This window comes from Phyllobates terribilis, unplaced genomic scaffold (genome assembly GCF_046119375.1).
Source record: "Phyllobates terribilis strain yellow unplaced genomic scaffold, ASM4611937v1 Scaffold_499__1_contigs__length_1316695, whole genome shotgun sequence".
NCBI classification, from domain to species: Eukaryota; Metazoa; Chordata; class Amphibia; order Anura; family Dendrobatidae; genus Phyllobates; species Phyllobates terribilis.
In genome coordinates, this window is record NW_027363259.1 from 410157 (window position 1) to 425206 (window position 15050).

Sequence of the window (15050 nt, forward strand, 5' to 3'; positions counted from 1 at the left end):
CATTTTGGAGCTTTCACCTAAATAACTACAGGTGGTGAGATAAGCTGCACAATATAATTGACCTTTCAGTATATTGTTGCACACACACCATCTATTTAGCAAATGCCCTTGTTATCAACAGCAGCCTTTTAAACTCACCTGAGCTAACAGGTATGTGCGCTGGTTACTCTGCTGCGCTTAAAATTTCTTTTTTGGTTTGCTACAATGCCTTTTCTGAAACGTTGTCTCCTTCTGCTGGAACACTGACTTCTTTCATTTAATGCCTGCAGACTATAAAAGAGAACCCAACCCAAAAAGTTTGGTTGATTAGTCTGTGGCATTCTGTTAAACTGTTGCTTATGGCGGTCTCTGTGAGCTTCTCAGCGACATTCAGCCAGCCAGGTATCCTGCCTGCAGTAGATGGAATGTGGCAATGGAACGCTGGCTGCGCGTGTCATAATAGGCTCTGAGCCTTTATATACCTGTGCACAGCAGCAGCCACCTTCAGTCTGCTGCTGGACAGCCAGCAGCAGCAGCAGCAGGAGAGGTATGTAATCAGGAGCCCTCCTGCTAAGGGTAGACAGCTGCTCGTTCCACCCCACCCCCCGCCTTAATTGGTTCTCCTCCCTTCCAACGGTGTTGAGGCGGGTGGGAACAGCAGGGGGTGAAGGTGCTGTGTTTAAAGAGGTGGAGTTATGCAGATCTAAAACGCGTGGATTGCAGCAGCAGCAAGCCGAAAAGTGCAGGCATGTAAGGGATCTAGAGGTTGACAACATGTCTTCTTAACGGGAGTCCAGGAGCTCATCTCCACAAATGGACTTTTCAGGATCCTTGGGTGGCTCCGTAGTTTGAAACCAATTCTGGTTATCGCTTCTCGGCCTTTTGGCTAAGATCAAGTGTAGTATCTGTTCTTATCAGTTTAATATCTGATACGTCCCCTATCTGGGGACCATATATTAAATGGATTTTTAGAACAGGGAGATGGAAAAAGAGCTTGCTCTGTCCACTCCACTCATTGACCTGGCATTGCAGTATCTCCAGGACCGGTGCACCCCTTCTTTAATGCAGTTTCTAAAATCAGAAAGAATTGAATTCAATGTTTTTTGTTCATTTTGCTTGTTTGTCGGATTTTGGGATGGACTCTTTGGCTTTGCTTTTCTTCTCCTCATTGGATTTTTCATGTTCAAAGTTGCAGAAGCCAGATTACAAGCTCATTTTGGTTCAACTTCAGCAACTGTGCATTGCATTGCCATGTAATGTGATGCAATGCTATCTTTCTAGCTCTCCCTTTTTACTTCCTTTTGGATAAACAGACATATTAGGCAAGCATTTTGGAGCTTTCACCTAAATAACTACAGGTGGTGAGATAAGCTGCACAATATAATTGACCTTTCAGTATATTGTTGCACACACACCATCTATTTAGCAAATGCCCTTGTTATCAACAGCAGCCTTTTAAACTCACCTGAGCTAACAGGTATGTGCGCTGGTTACTCTGCTGCGCTTAAAATTTCTTTTTTGGTTTGCTACAATGCCTTTTCTGAAACGTTGTCTCCTTCTGCTGGAACACTGACTTCTTTCATTTAATGCCTGCAGACTATAAAAGAGAACCCAACCCAAAAAGTTTGGTTGATTAGTCTGTGGCATTCTGTTAAACTGTTGCTTATGGCGGTCTCTGTGAGCTTCTCAGCGACATTCAGCCAGCCAGGTATCCTGCCTGCAGTAGATGGAATGTGGCAATGGAACGCTGGCTGCGCGTGTCATAATAGGCTCTGAGCCTTTATAAACCTGTGCACAGCAGCAGCCACCTTCAGTCTGCTGCTGGACAGCCAGCAGCAGCAGCAGCAGGAGAGGTATGTAATCAGGAGCCCTCCTGCTAAGGGTAGACAGCTGCTCGTTCCACCCCACCCCCCGCCTTAATTGGTTCTCCTCCCTTCCAACGGTGTTGAGGCGGGTGGGAACAGCAGGGGGTGAAGGTGCTGTGTTTAAAGAGGTGGAGTTATGCAGATCTAAAACGCGTGGATTGCAGCAGCAGCAAGCCGAAAAGTGCAGGCATGTAAGGGATCTAGAGGTTGACAACATGTCTTCTTAACGGGAGTCCAGGAGCTCATCTCCACAAATGGACTTTTCAGGATCCTTGGGTGGCTCCGTAGTTTGAAACCAATTCTGGTTATCGCTTCTCGGCTTTTGGCTAAGATCAAGTGTAGTATCTGTTCTTATCAGAGAAGAATCGGAGAAGAATCGGGCTGTCCTGTGGAATCTTCGAGGAAGAAAATCATCGAGACAAAGACCTTTCGGGGAATTTGTCCAGAACACGACGGGAGAAGAATCTGCATAGCTCCACCCATTCCGGGAAGAGTTCCAGATCCAGCTCCAAGAAGTAACTGCAGGAGGAAAGCCATGGCAAGCGCTGCGAGGAAGGCCGAAAAGAAGAGCCTGGAGCTGGGGACAGCCAGGAGGGCCCAGCCAGGAGCCGATTCTGACCCCAAGGACTCTGCCTCCACGACTGGCCAGCAGAAGGGACCCCAGAAGCCCCGCCACGAAGCTCCAGCCCTGGAGCCATGGATGCGGCAGACGGTGGCCCTGAAGCTGAAGGAAGTGGATGGGAGGGTGCCGGACATGTCCTCGGACGTGTTCTGCCAGAAGATGCTGCTGGATCGAGGCTTCTCCAGGTCGGACACCCTCAGCATCCAGACCTTCTTGACGGGGATCTTCTTCGTCACCTTCGCCACTGTGAACACCTGCAGGAGGTTCTGGGAAATGGTAAGCGCAAAAGGACCGGATAATTCTTTCTCTGCCTTTACAGGTAGCTGCCCTATCCAGAGGGATGAAAGGAGGATCACGGTCTCCATGCGCAACCCGCACACCCCAGGCCAAGACATCTGTACCTTCCTGAGACGCTTCTGTTTGGTTGTGAAGGAACCCTCTCACATCCTGAATGGACTCGGCTTCTGGACAGGTAAGTGGTCGGTGACCGTTAGACTTCACAGGGACCTGGCGTACTCAGACGGACTTCGGCACCTGCCCCCGACATTCTCCCTGGGCAACTCCTACGGCCTCATCTATTACCCGGACATGCCGCGGAACTGCAGGAGATGCGGCAAGAACGGCCACGAGATGAAGGACTGCAAGGAGGATGCCTGCAGGATTTGTCGAGTGACGGGACACAGCTCGAAGGACTGCCCGAAGAAGACGTCCTGCAACCTGTGTGGGCTGGCGGCTCATCTGTACAAGGATTGCCCCAGGCGTGAGAGATCCTGGGCATCGGTGGTTGCGACGACCCCAGCTACGGAGGACAAGGCCCCGACGACCAGGCCTGTGAAGGTCAAGGACGCGACGACCAAGGCCCCAGCGGCCAAGGCCGAGACGACCAAGGCCAAAGCGGTCAAGGAGTCGGTGGCCAAAGCCCCAGCGACGGTCCCAGCAGCTCCGAAGCAGAAGAAAAAGTCAAAGGAGGGTAAGAGTTCTGTCACCCCTCTCTCGATCCCTCCCCCTGCCACCCCCGTCCAATCCCCCCCCACCCCGGCCACCCCTGCTGAGGATTCCACTTCCTCTTCCTCCTTCCCCTACTCCTCAGCAGGTGTCCTTTCCCCTGCCCCGGCAGCCACTCTCCCTCCCCAGACCATGGTAGCGGTGGAATTAACCTTTCCTCCACCCGCCGCTATCTATTCCGAGGAGGATTTTCCCCTTCTTGTCTCCCCAGTTCCAACCCGGGGAAAGAGGAAGGTGGAGGACAGCCCTGCTACTGAATCCTCCAAAAAGAAGATTCTGGATTTCGTAGGCGAAAAGGAGGATACCCTCCCTGAGCCAGAAGAGATGGAGCACATGGTTGAGACCCTGGTGGCCGAGCCAGAAGAGGAGGAACTGGTGGTCGCCGAGATTGAGGCCGCGCTGCTTGACCAGATGGAGGAAGAGGGCCTGCTGGTGATCCCGTCACCAGCAGTCAACACCGACGAGGGACCACCCGACCGGAGTGGTAACTAAGGTGTATTGCCTGCGCTAACTTTTTCTTTTTTCCCTACATGATGGCTAATATTAACTTATTTTCCATTAATGTCAGGAGCATCAAGGACAAGTTCAGACGTCAGACTATTTATGCCTTCCTTACTTCCCAGTTGTGTGATGTTTATATGTTGCAGGAATGTTCCCTTCCCTCCTCTAGGTCCTTCAAACATCTGGCCAGGGAGTGGTCCCACGGTCCATCCTACTGGTCCGGTGGGGGTGACTGCAAGTCTGCGGGGGTCGCAATTCTGATCAGGGGGGGCGCATTCACGCTTGAGTCCGTCCAGGAGCTCATCTGCGGCAGGGCTCTTGTTGTAGATGGCAACTGGGCGGGAGAACCTGTCAGGTTCATCAACGTGTATGCGTCCCCACTGAAGAATGAGCGTTTGGAGCTTTTCCAGACCCTGCGGCTTCAGCTTGCCACCACCAGGACCTTAGTGATGGCCGGGGATTTCAACTGCCCCATCGAGGAGGACGGTCGTAGTTCTGGCACATCTGCCAAGTTGGACATCACGTCCAAGCTGCTCATCGAGATGGTAACCGAGGCCTCTCTTCAGGACGTGGTGGGCTCCATGGGGAGAGGCTCCACGAACTATTCGTGGAGCCGACCCGATGGCTCACTCCGCTCCAGGATTGACTTTGTGTTCACCTCTCGGGCAGTCAGGCAGAGTAGGCACTCGATGGTCTCCTGCTTCTTCTCCGACCACAGAGCCATTCACTTACAAGGTGTCCTCGGCGACGGTTTTCCGTCCGGCCCCGGCTCCTGGAAGCTGAATTGTGCTCTGCTGGCTCAGGATGAAGTCGTGGAGGAGCTGAGAGCAGCCTACGCAATGTGGCAGTCCTACAAGGGTAGCTTCCAAACAGTCTCTGATTGGTGGGAATATGTTAAACTTGAGTTTCGCTGTTTCTTTCAGGCCAAGGGTCGACAACAGGAGTGTGAGAAGAGGAGGGACTTCAGAGGGCTGCAGCGCGAGCTGCGGTCGCTGCAGGACCTTCTTCACTGCGGCTGGGACGTGAGGGAGGAGCTGGAGGAGACCAAGAAGAGCCTGAAAAGGCACTTTGAGGAGGAGTCCAAGCGAATCATCTTCCGTTCCAAAGTGGAGAATCTGGAGAAGGGTGAGAAATGTAACTCATTCTTTTTCAGGAAACTTCATGCCGGTCACACGCCCCTGAACGAGCTGCGAGACGAGAGCGGAAACATGCGACGTGGGAAGGAGGACGTGATGAGGGTCGTCAGCGACTTCTACAGCGAACTCTACTCCCACAAGACTACCGACCCCGACGCTGCTGATAAGTTCCTGTCAGGTATCACTAACCATCTTGATCCTGCAGGCACGGCAGCCTTGGACAAACCTCTGATGGTGGGCGAATTGCTCTCTGCCGCTAAATCCTTTAGGACCGGCAGGACCCCGGGCAGTGATGGTCTTCCAGCGGAGCTCTATGTAGCGCTGGGAGACCTCATCTGTCCGGACCTGTTGGACCTGTACGAGGAGATGGTGGTGGAGGGTAGAATGCCTCCATCTTTGAGGGAAGGAATGGTCACGATCCTGTACAAGCGGAAGGGAGAGAGGTGCGACCTGAGGAATTGGCGTCCCATCACTCTGCTCAACGTGGACTACAAGATCCTGGCCAAGACGATGGCGACACGACTTAAGACGGTCATCGGACGGATCATCCACCCGGACCAGACCTGCGGCATCCCTGGACGTCGCATCGCAGACAGCCTCGCTCTCGTGCGGGACACGGTCGAGTACATCAAGGTCCGCCGCGCACACGCGGCCCTGGTCTCCTTGGATCAGGAGAAGGCCTTCGACCGGGTTTCCCACGAGTTCATGGGCCGAGCTCTGCACCGGTTAGGTTTGGGTAACATGTTTTGTTCGTATGTCCGTCTGATGTATTTTGATATCCACAGCTCGGTGTTGGTGAACGGCTGGAAGACTGACCCCTTCCCTGTCCTCTCTGGGGTCAGACAAGGCTGCCCTCTATCACCTCTTCTTTTTGTTTGTGTTATAGAACTCTTCGCAGAGGCTATCCGGCAGAATGGAGAGATCAGAGGGATCACCGCACCGGGTCCGGGACGACATGAGGTCAAGTGCTCGCTCTACATGGACGACGTCACCGTCTTCTGCGCTGATCGTGGTTCAGTCGACGCCCTCGTCCAGACGTGTGAGAGGTTCGGCCGGGCTTCAGGGGCCAAAGTCAACTGCAGGAAGTCGGAAGCCATGCTCTTCGGGGATTGGCAGCCGGCCTCCTCCGCCCCCTTCCCCTTCAACATTCAACCGGATTTCCTCAAGGTGCTGGGAGTCTGGTTCGGGAAGGAAGGAGCGGCCCTCAAGTCCTGGCAAGAACGCTTGGCCAAGGTGAAGCAACGGATCGGACTCTGGAGCCTCAGACACCTCACTTGTGAGGGTAAGGCACTCGTCCTGCGTAATGAGGTCCTGCCCGTCTTGCAGTACACGGCGCAGGCCTGGCCCCCACACGTCACTGTGTGCAGGGCCATTACCAGGACAGTGTTTCACTTTGTCTGGGGATCCAAGATGGACAGAGTCAGGCGGGACGTCATGTACAAGGAGCCTCGCAAGGGTGGGAAGGGCGTTCCAGATATCCCCACCCTCCTGCGATCCTCTTTTGTGTGTGATTGTGTCCGCCGGACTTTGCAAGTCAAGAATGGCTCCGCGGGCAGGTCCATGTCTCGCTTCTTCCTGCTTCCTCTTTGGAGGCGACTCGGCTGGGACAAGTGGGACAGCTCCTTCCCCTACAACTGGACGACGCCATGGTTCTACGGAGACGTCGTTCGATTTGTGGGGGAGCATCAACTGGAGGGACTCAAGCCCGACTTGTGGAAGCCCAAAACTATCCACAAGCTAATCAGAGCCAAGGATGACGTGGAGAACATCACAGGACTTCACCAGGACACGCTGGAGACTGTGTGGACAAATGTGTCGTCTGACAGGCTGACCAACGGGCACAAGGACTTGTCGTGGATGGCGATTCAGGGCGGACTGCCCGTCCGGTCATTCATGCATGCCCGGAACCTGTGTAAGACCCTGTACTGCCCAAGGTGCCCCTTCGTGGAGGAAACATCTTTGCACACTTTTTGGGACTGCGGATTTGCACAGCGCCTATTGACTGCACTTGAGGACGACCTGAGGAACTCTGTCCCCAGGGCGAGCCTATCGCACCATTCTGTGCTTTACGGACTCTTCCCTGGGGTTCATACCGTCGGAGCCATCCAGGAGGCTTGGCGCCTTATGAACTGCTTCAAGGATGCCGTTTGGGTCGCCAGGAACCGGCTCATCTTGAGGAGGGAGAGGATGTCCATCCAGGACTGCCGCAGGCTGATCCACAGTCTGCTCAGAGACTATTCCATCATGGACGGTCCGGAGGACGAGGACGAGGACTAAACCCCTCCTCCCCCTCTCCCCTTATGTGTCTTGTCTTTCAATAAAGCTTCGGGCCTGTGATTTTCCCCTCCCCATCCCCTTTTTCCCAATCCCCATCCCTTATCACGGTTCGTCGTACTGTATTGATTGACATGCTTTTTCTTTCAGATTGAGTGTTTTGTGTAGCATAGGGGTGTGATGTGTCTAGTTAGTGTGTCGTATCCTCATGCTATGTAAATATGATGTAGAATTCTGTGTGTACTGGGCTGCGGCACTGTACACTGTCTGTTAACTTATTTTTTGTGCTAAAAAAAAAAAAAATCTGTTCTTATCAGTTTAATATCTGATACGTCCCCTATCTGGGGACCATATATTAAATGGATTTTTAGAACAGGGAGATGGAAAAAGAGCTTGCTCTGTCCACTCCACTCATTGACCTGGCATTGCAGTATCTCCAGGACCGGTGCACCCCTTCTTTAATGCAGTTTCTAAAATCAGAAAGAATTGAATTCAATGTTTTTTGTTCATTTTGCTTGTTTGTCGGATTTTGGGATGGACTCTTTGGCTTTGCTTTTCTTCTCCTCATTGGATTTTTCATGTTCAAAGTTGCAGAAGCCAGATTACAAGCTCATTTTGGTTCAACTTCAGCAACTGTGCATTGCATTGCCATGTAATGTGATGCAATGCTATCTTTCTAGCTCTCCCTTTTTACTTCCTTTTTGGATAAACAGACATATTAGGCAAGCATTTTGGAGCTTTCACCTAAATAACTACAGGTGGTGAGATAAGCTGCACAATATAATTGACCTTTCAGTATATTGTTGCACACACACCATCTATTTAGCAAATGCCCTTGTTATCAACAGCAGCCTTTTAAACTCACCTGAGCTAACAGGTATGTGCGCTGGTTACTCTGCTGCGCTTAAAATTTCTTTTTTGGTTTGCTACAATGCCTTTTCTGAAACGTTGTCTCCTTCTGCTGGAACACTGACTTCTTTCATTTAATGCCTGCAGACTATAAAAGAGAACCCAACCCAAAAAGTTTGGTTGATTAGTCTGTGGCATTCTGTTAAACTGTTGCTTATGGCGGTCTCTGTGAGCTTCTCAGCGACATTCAGCCAGCCAGGTATCCTGCCTGCAGTAGATGGAATGTGGCAATGGAACGCTGGCTGCGCGTGTCATAATAGGCTCTGAGCCTTTATATACCTGTGCACAGCAGCAGCCACCTTCAGTCTGCTGCTGGACAGCCAGCAGCAGCAGCAGCAGGAGAGGTATGTAATCAGGAGCCCTCCTGCTAAGGGTAGACAGCTGCTCGTTCCACCCCACCCCCCGCCTTAATTGGTTCTCCTCCCTTCCAACGGTGTTGAGGCGGGTGGGAACAGCAGGGGGTGAAGGTGCTGTGTTTAAAGAGGTGGAGTTATGCAGATCTAAAACGCGTGGATTGCAGCAGCAGCAAGCCGAAAAGTGCAGGCATGTAAGGGATCTAGAGGTTGACAACATGTCTTCTTAACGGGAGTCCAGGAGCTCATCTCCACAAATGGACTTTTCAGGATCCTTGGGTGGCTCCGTAGTTTGAAACCAATTCTGGTTATCGCTTCTCGGCCTTTTGGCTAAGATCAAGTGTAGTATCTGTTCTTATCAGTTTAATATCTGATACGTCCCCTATCTGGGGACCATATATTAAATGGATTTTTAGAACAGGGAGATGGAAAAAGAGCTTGCTCTGTCCACTCCACGCATTGACCTGGTATTGCAGTATCTCCAGGACCGGTGCACCCCTTCTTTAATGCAGTTTCTAAAATCGGAAAGAATTGAATTCAATGTTTTTTGTTCATTTTGCTTGTTTGTCGGATTTTGGGATGGACTCTTTGGCTTTGCTTTTCTTCTCCTCATTGGATTTTTCATGTTCAAAGTTGCAGAAGCCAGATTACAAGCTCATTTTGGTTCAACTTCAGCAACTGTGCATTGCATTGCCATGTAATGTGATGCAATGCTATCTTTCTAGCTCTCCCTTTTTACTTCCTTTTGGATAAACAGACATATTAGGCAAGCATTTTGGAGCTTTCACCTAAATAACTACAGGTGGTGAGATAAGCTGCACAATATAATTGACCTTTCAGTATATTGTTGCACACACACCATCTATTTAGCAAATGCCCTTGTTATCAACAGCAGCCTTTTAAACTCACCTGAGCTAACAGGTATGTGCGCTGGTTACTCTGCTGCGCTTAAAATTTCTTTTTTGGTTTGCTACAATGCCTTTTCTGAAACGTTGTCTCCTTCTGCTGGAACACTGACTTCTTTCATTTAATGCCTGCAGACTATAAAAGAGAACCCAACCCAAAAAGTTTGGTTGATTAGTCTGTGGCATTCTGTTAAACTGTTGCTTATGGCGGTCTCTGTGAGCTTCTCAGCGACATTCAGCCAGCCAGGTATCCTGCCTGCAGTAGATGGAATGTGGCAATGGAACGCTGGCTGCGCGTGTCATAATAGGCTCTGAGCCTTTATATACCTGTGCACAGCAGCAGCCACCTTCAGTATGCTGCTGGACAGCCAGCAGCAGCAGCAGCAGGAGAGGTATGTAATCAGGAGCCCTCCTGCTAAGGGTAGACAGCTGCTCGTTCCACCCCACCCCCCGCCTTAATTGGTTCTCCTCCCTTCCAACGGTGTTGAGGCGGGTGGGAACAGCAGGGGGTGAAGGTGCTGTGTTTAAAGAGGTGGAGTTATGCAGATCTAAAACGCGTGGATTGCAGCAGCAGCAAGCCGAAAAGTGCAGGCATGTAAGGGATCTAGAGGTTGACAACATGTCTTCTTAACGGGAGTCCAGGAGCTCATCTCCACAAATGGACTTTTCAGGATCCTTGGGTGGCTCCGTAGTTTGAAACCAATTCTGGTTATCGCTTCTCGGCCTTTTGGCTAAGATCAAGTGTAGTATCTGTTCTTATCAGTTTAATATCTGATACGTCCCCTATCTGGGGACCATATATTAAATGGATTTTTAGAACAGGGAGATGGAAAAAGAGCTTGCTCTGTCCACTCCACGCATTGACCTGGTATTGCAGTATCTCCAGGACCGGTGCACCCCTTCTTTAATGCAGTTTCTAAAATCAGAAAGAATTGAATTCAATGTTTTTTGTTCATTTTGCTTGTTTGTCGGATTTTGGGATGGACTCTTTGGCTTTGCTTTTCTTCTCCTCATTGGATTTTTCATGTTCAAAGTTGCAGAAGCCAGATTACAAGCTCATTTTGGTTCAACTTCAGCAACTGTGCATTGCATTGCCATGTAATGTGATGCAATGCTATCTTTCTAGCTCTCCCTTTTTACTTCCTTTTGGATAAACAGACATATTAGGCAAGCATTTTGGAGCTTTCACCTAAATAACTACAGGTGGTGAGATAAGCTGCACAATATAATTGACCTTTCAGTATATTGTTGCACACACACCATCTATTTAGCAAATGCCCTTGTTATCAACAGCAGCCTTTTAAACTCACCTGAGCTAACAGGTATGTGCGCTGGTTACTCTGCTGCGCTTAAAATTTCTTTTTTGGTTTGCTACAATGCCTTTTCTGAAACGTTGTCTCCTTCTGCTGGAACACTGACTTCTTTCATTTAATGCCTGCAGACTATAAAAGAGAACCCAACCCAAAAAGTTTGGTTGATTAGTCTGTGGCATTCTGTTAAACTGTTGCTTATGGCGGTCTCTGTGAGCTTCTCAGCGACATTCAGCCAGCCAGGTATCCTGCCTGCAGTAGATGGAATGTGGCAATGGAACGCTGGCTGCGCGTGTAATAATAGGCTCTGAGCCTTTATATACCTGTGCACAGCAGCAGCCACCTTCAGTCTGCTGCTGGACAGCCAGCAGCAGCAGCAGCAGGAGAGGTATGTAATCAGGAGCCCTCCTGCTAAGGGTAGACAGCTGCTCGTTCCACCCCACCCCCCGCCTTAATTGGTTCTCCTCCCTTCCAACGGTGTTGAGGCGGGTGGGAACAGCAGGGGGTGAAGGTGCTGTGTTTAAAGAGGTGGAGTTATGCAGATCTAAAACGCGTGGATTGCAGCAGCAGCAAGCCGAAAAGTGCAGGCATGTAAGGGATCTAGAGGTTGACAACATGTCTTCTTAACGGGAGTCCAGGAGCTCATCTCCACAAATGGACTTTTCAGGATCCTTGGGTGGCTCCGTAGTTTGAAACCAATTCTGGTTATCGCTTCTCGGCCTTTTGGCTAAGATCAAGTGTAGTATCTGTTCTTATCAGTTTAATATCTGATACGTCCCCTATCTGGGGACCATATATTAAATGGATTTTTAGAACAGGGAGATGGAAAAAGAGCTTGCTCTGTCCACTCCACGCATTGACCTGGTATTGCAGTATCTCCAGGACCGGTGCACCCCTTCTTTAATGCAGTTTCTAAAATCAGAAAGAATTGAATTCAATGTTTTTTGTTCATTTTGCTTGTTTGTCGGATTTTGGGATGGACTCTTTGGCTTTGCTTTTCTTCTCCTCATTGGATTTTTCATGTTCAAAGTTGCAGAAGCCAGATTACAAGCTCATTTTGGTTCAACTTCAGCAACTGTGCATTGCATTGCCATGTAATGTGATGCAATGCTATCTTTCTAGCTCTCCCTTTTTACTTCCTTTTGGATAAACAGACATATTAGGCAAGCATTTTGGAGCTTTCACCTAAATAACTACAGGTGGTGAGATAAGCTGCACAATATAATTGACCTTTCAGTATATTGTTGCACACACACCATCTATTTAGCAAATGCCCTTGTTATTAACAGCAGCCTTTTAAACTCACCTGAGCTAACAGGTATGTGCGCTGGTTACTCTGCTGCGCTTAAAATTTCTTTTTTGGTTTGCTACAATGCCTTTTCTGAAACGTTGTCTCCTTCTGCTGGAACACTGACTTCTTTCATTTAATGCCTGCAGACTATAAAAGAGAACCCAACCCAAAAAGTTTGGTTGATTAGTCTGTGGCATTCTGTTAAACTGTTGCTTATGGCGGTCTCTGTGAGCTTCTCAGCGACATTCAGCCAGCCAGGTATCCTGCCTGCAGTAGATGGAATGTGGCAATGGAACGCTGGCTGCGCGTGTCATAATAGGCTCTGAGCCTTTATATACCTGTGCACAGCAGCAGCCACCTTCAGTCTGCTGCTGGACAGCCAGCAGCAGCAGCAGCAGGAGAGGTATGTAATCAGGAGCCCTCCTGCTAAGGGTAGACAGCTGCTCGTTCCACCCCACCCCCCGCCTTAATTGGTTCTCCTCCCTTCCAACGGTGTTGAGGCGGGTGGGAACAGCAGGGGGTGAAGGTGCTGTGTTTAAAGAGGTGGAGTTATGCAGATCTAAAACGCGTGGATTGCAGCAGCAGCAAGCCGAAAAGTGCAGGCATGTAAGGGATCTAGAGGTTGACAACATGTCTTCTTAACGGGAGTCCAGGAGCTCATCTCCACAAATGGACTTTTCAGGATCCTTGGGTGGCTCCGTAGTTTGAAACCAATTCTGGTTATCGCTTCTCGGCCTTTTGGCTAAGATCAAGTGTAGTATCTGTTCTTATCAGTTTAATATCTGATACGTCCCCTATCTGGGGACCATATATTAAATGGATTTTTAGAACAGGGAGATGGAAAAAGAGCTTGCTCTGTCCACTCCACGCATTGACCTGGTATTGCAGTATCTCCAGGACCGGTGCACCCCTTCTTTAATGCAGTTTCTAAAATCAGAAAGAATTGAATTCAATGTTTTTTGTTCATTTTGCTTGTTTGTCGGATTTTGGGATGGACTCTTTGGCTTTGCTTTTCTTCTCCTCATTGGATTTTTCATGTTCAAAGTTGCAGAAGCCAGATTACAAGCTCATTTTGGTTCAACTTCAGCAACTGTGCATTGCATTGCCATGTAATGTGATGCAATGCTATCTTTCTAGCTCTCCCTTTTTACTTCCTTTTGGATAAACAGACATATTAGGCAAGCATTTTGGAGCTTTCACCTAAATAACTACAGGTGGTGAGATAAGCTGCACAATATAATTGACCTTTCAGTATATTGTTGCACACACACCATCTATTTAGCAAATGCCCTTGTTATCAACAGCAGCCTTTTAAACTCACCTGAGCTAACAGGTATGTGCGCTGGTTACTCTGCTGCGCTTAAAATTTCTTTTTTGGTTTGCTACAATGCCTTTTCTGAAACGTTGTCTCCTTCTGCTGGAACACTGACTTCTTTCATTTAATGCCTGCAGACTATAAAAGAGAACCCAACCCAAAAAGTTTGGTTGATTAGTCTGTGGCATTCTGTTAAACTGTTGCTTATGGCGGTCTCTGTGAGCTTCTCAGCGACATTCAGCCAGCCAGGTATCCTGCCTGCAGTAGATGGAATGTGGCAATGGAACGCTGGCTGCGCGTGTCATAATAGGCTCTGAGCCTTTATATACCTGTGCACAGCAGCAGCCACCTTCAGTCTGCTGCTGGACAGCCAGCAGCAGCAGCAGCAGCAGGAGAGGTATGTAATCAGGAGCCCTCCTGCTAAGGGTAGACAGCTGCTCGTTCCACCCCACCCCCCGCCTTAATTGGTTCTCCTCCCTTCCAACGGTGTTGAGGCGGGTGGGAACAGCAGGGGGTGAAGGTGCTGTGTTTAAAGAGGTGGAGTTATGCAGATCTAAAACGCGTGGATTGCAGCAGCAGCAAGCCGAAAAGTGCAGGCATGTAAGGGATCTAGAGGTTGACAACATGTCTTCTTAACGGGAGTCCAGGAGCTCATCTCCACAAATGGACTTTTCAGGATCCTTGGGTGGCTCCGTAGTTTGAAACCAATTCTGGTTATCGCTTCTCGGCCTTTTGGCTAAGATCAAGTGTAGTATCTGTTCTTATCAGTTTAATATCTGATACGTCCCCTATCTGGGGACCATATATTAAATGGATTTTTAGAACAGGGAGATGGAAAAAGAGCTTGCTCTGTCCACTCCACGCATTGACCTGGTATTGCAGTATCTCCAGGACCGGTGCACCCCTTCTTTAATGCAGTTTCTAAAATCAGAAAGAATTGAATTCAATGTTTTTTGTTCATTTTGCTTGTTTGTCGGATTTTGGGATGGACTCTTTGGCTTTGCTTTTCTTCTCCTCATTGGATTTTTCATGTTCAAAGTTGCAGAAGCCAGATTACAAGCTCATTTTGGTTCAACTTCAGCAACTGTGCATTGCATTGCCATGTAATTTGATGCAATGCTATCTTTCTAGCTCTCCCTTTTTACTTCCTTTTGGATAAACAGACATATTAGGCAAGCATTTTGGAGCTTTCACCTAAATAACTACAGGTGGTGAGATAAGCTGCACAATATAATTGACCTTTCAGTATATTGTTGCACACACACCATCTATTTAGCAAATGCCCTTGTTATCAACAGCAGCCTTTTAAACTCACCTGAGCTAACAGGTATGTGCGCTGGTTACTCTGCTGCGCTTAAAATTTCTTTTTTGGTTTGCTACAATGCCTTTTCTGAAACGTTGTCTCCTTCTGCTGGAACACTGACTTCTTTCATTTAATGCCTGCAGACTATAAAAGAGAACCCAACCCAAAAAGTTTGGTTGATTAGTCTGTGGCATTCTGTTAAACTGTTGCTTATGGCGGTCTCTGTGAGCTTCTCAGCGACATTCAGCCAGCCAGGTATCCTGCCTGCAGTAGATGGAATGT

The 15050-nt window shown here is 49.0% G+C and overlaps 7 non-coding genes and 1 pseudogene across 7 annotated transcripts; all 8 read left to right on the top strand.

Moving 5' to 3' along the window:
* The first annotated feature begins 845 nt into the window (after positions 1-845).
* Positions 846-1036, top strand: LOC141230228 (U2 spliceosomal RNA). The gene has a single exon (XR_012296781.1). It is a non-coding gene; the product is annotated as a U2 spliceosomal RNA (small nuclear RNA).
* Positions 1037-2151: 1115 nt separating this feature from the next.
* On the top strand, positions 2152-2275 carry LOC141230413 (U2 spliceosomal RNA; annotated as a pseudogene).
* A 5380-nt stretch (positions 2276-7655) lies between these two features.
* On the top strand, positions 7656-7838 carry LOC141230348 (U2 spliceosomal RNA). The gene has a single exon (XR_012296886.1). It is a non-coding gene; the product is annotated as a U2 spliceosomal RNA (small nuclear RNA).
* A 1116-nt stretch (positions 7839-8954) lies between these two features.
* On the top strand, positions 8955-9145 carry LOC141230552 (U2 spliceosomal RNA). The gene has a single exon (XR_012297011.1). It is a non-coding gene; the product is annotated as a U2 spliceosomal RNA (small nuclear RNA).
* A 1115-nt stretch (positions 9146-10260) lies between these two features.
* Positions 10261-10451, top strand: LOC141230553 (U2 spliceosomal RNA). Its single transcript, XR_012297012.1, has one exon. It is a non-coding gene; the product is annotated as a U2 spliceosomal RNA (small nuclear RNA).
* A 1115-nt stretch (positions 10452-11566) lies between these two features.
* On the top strand, positions 11567-11757 carry LOC141230554 (U2 spliceosomal RNA). The gene has a single exon (XR_012297013.1). It is a non-coding gene; the product is annotated as a U2 spliceosomal RNA (small nuclear RNA).
* Positions 11758-12872: 1115 nt separating this feature from the next.
* LOC141230555 (U2 spliceosomal RNA) lies at positions 12873-13063 on the top strand. Its single transcript, XR_012297014.1, has one exon. It is a non-coding gene; the product is annotated as a U2 spliceosomal RNA (small nuclear RNA).
* A 1118-nt stretch (positions 13064-14181) lies between these two features.
* On the top strand, positions 14182-14372 carry LOC141230558 (U2 spliceosomal RNA). Its single transcript, XR_012297016.1, has one exon. It is a non-coding gene; the product is annotated as a U2 spliceosomal RNA (small nuclear RNA).
* Positions 14373-15050: the final 678 nt, after the last annotated feature.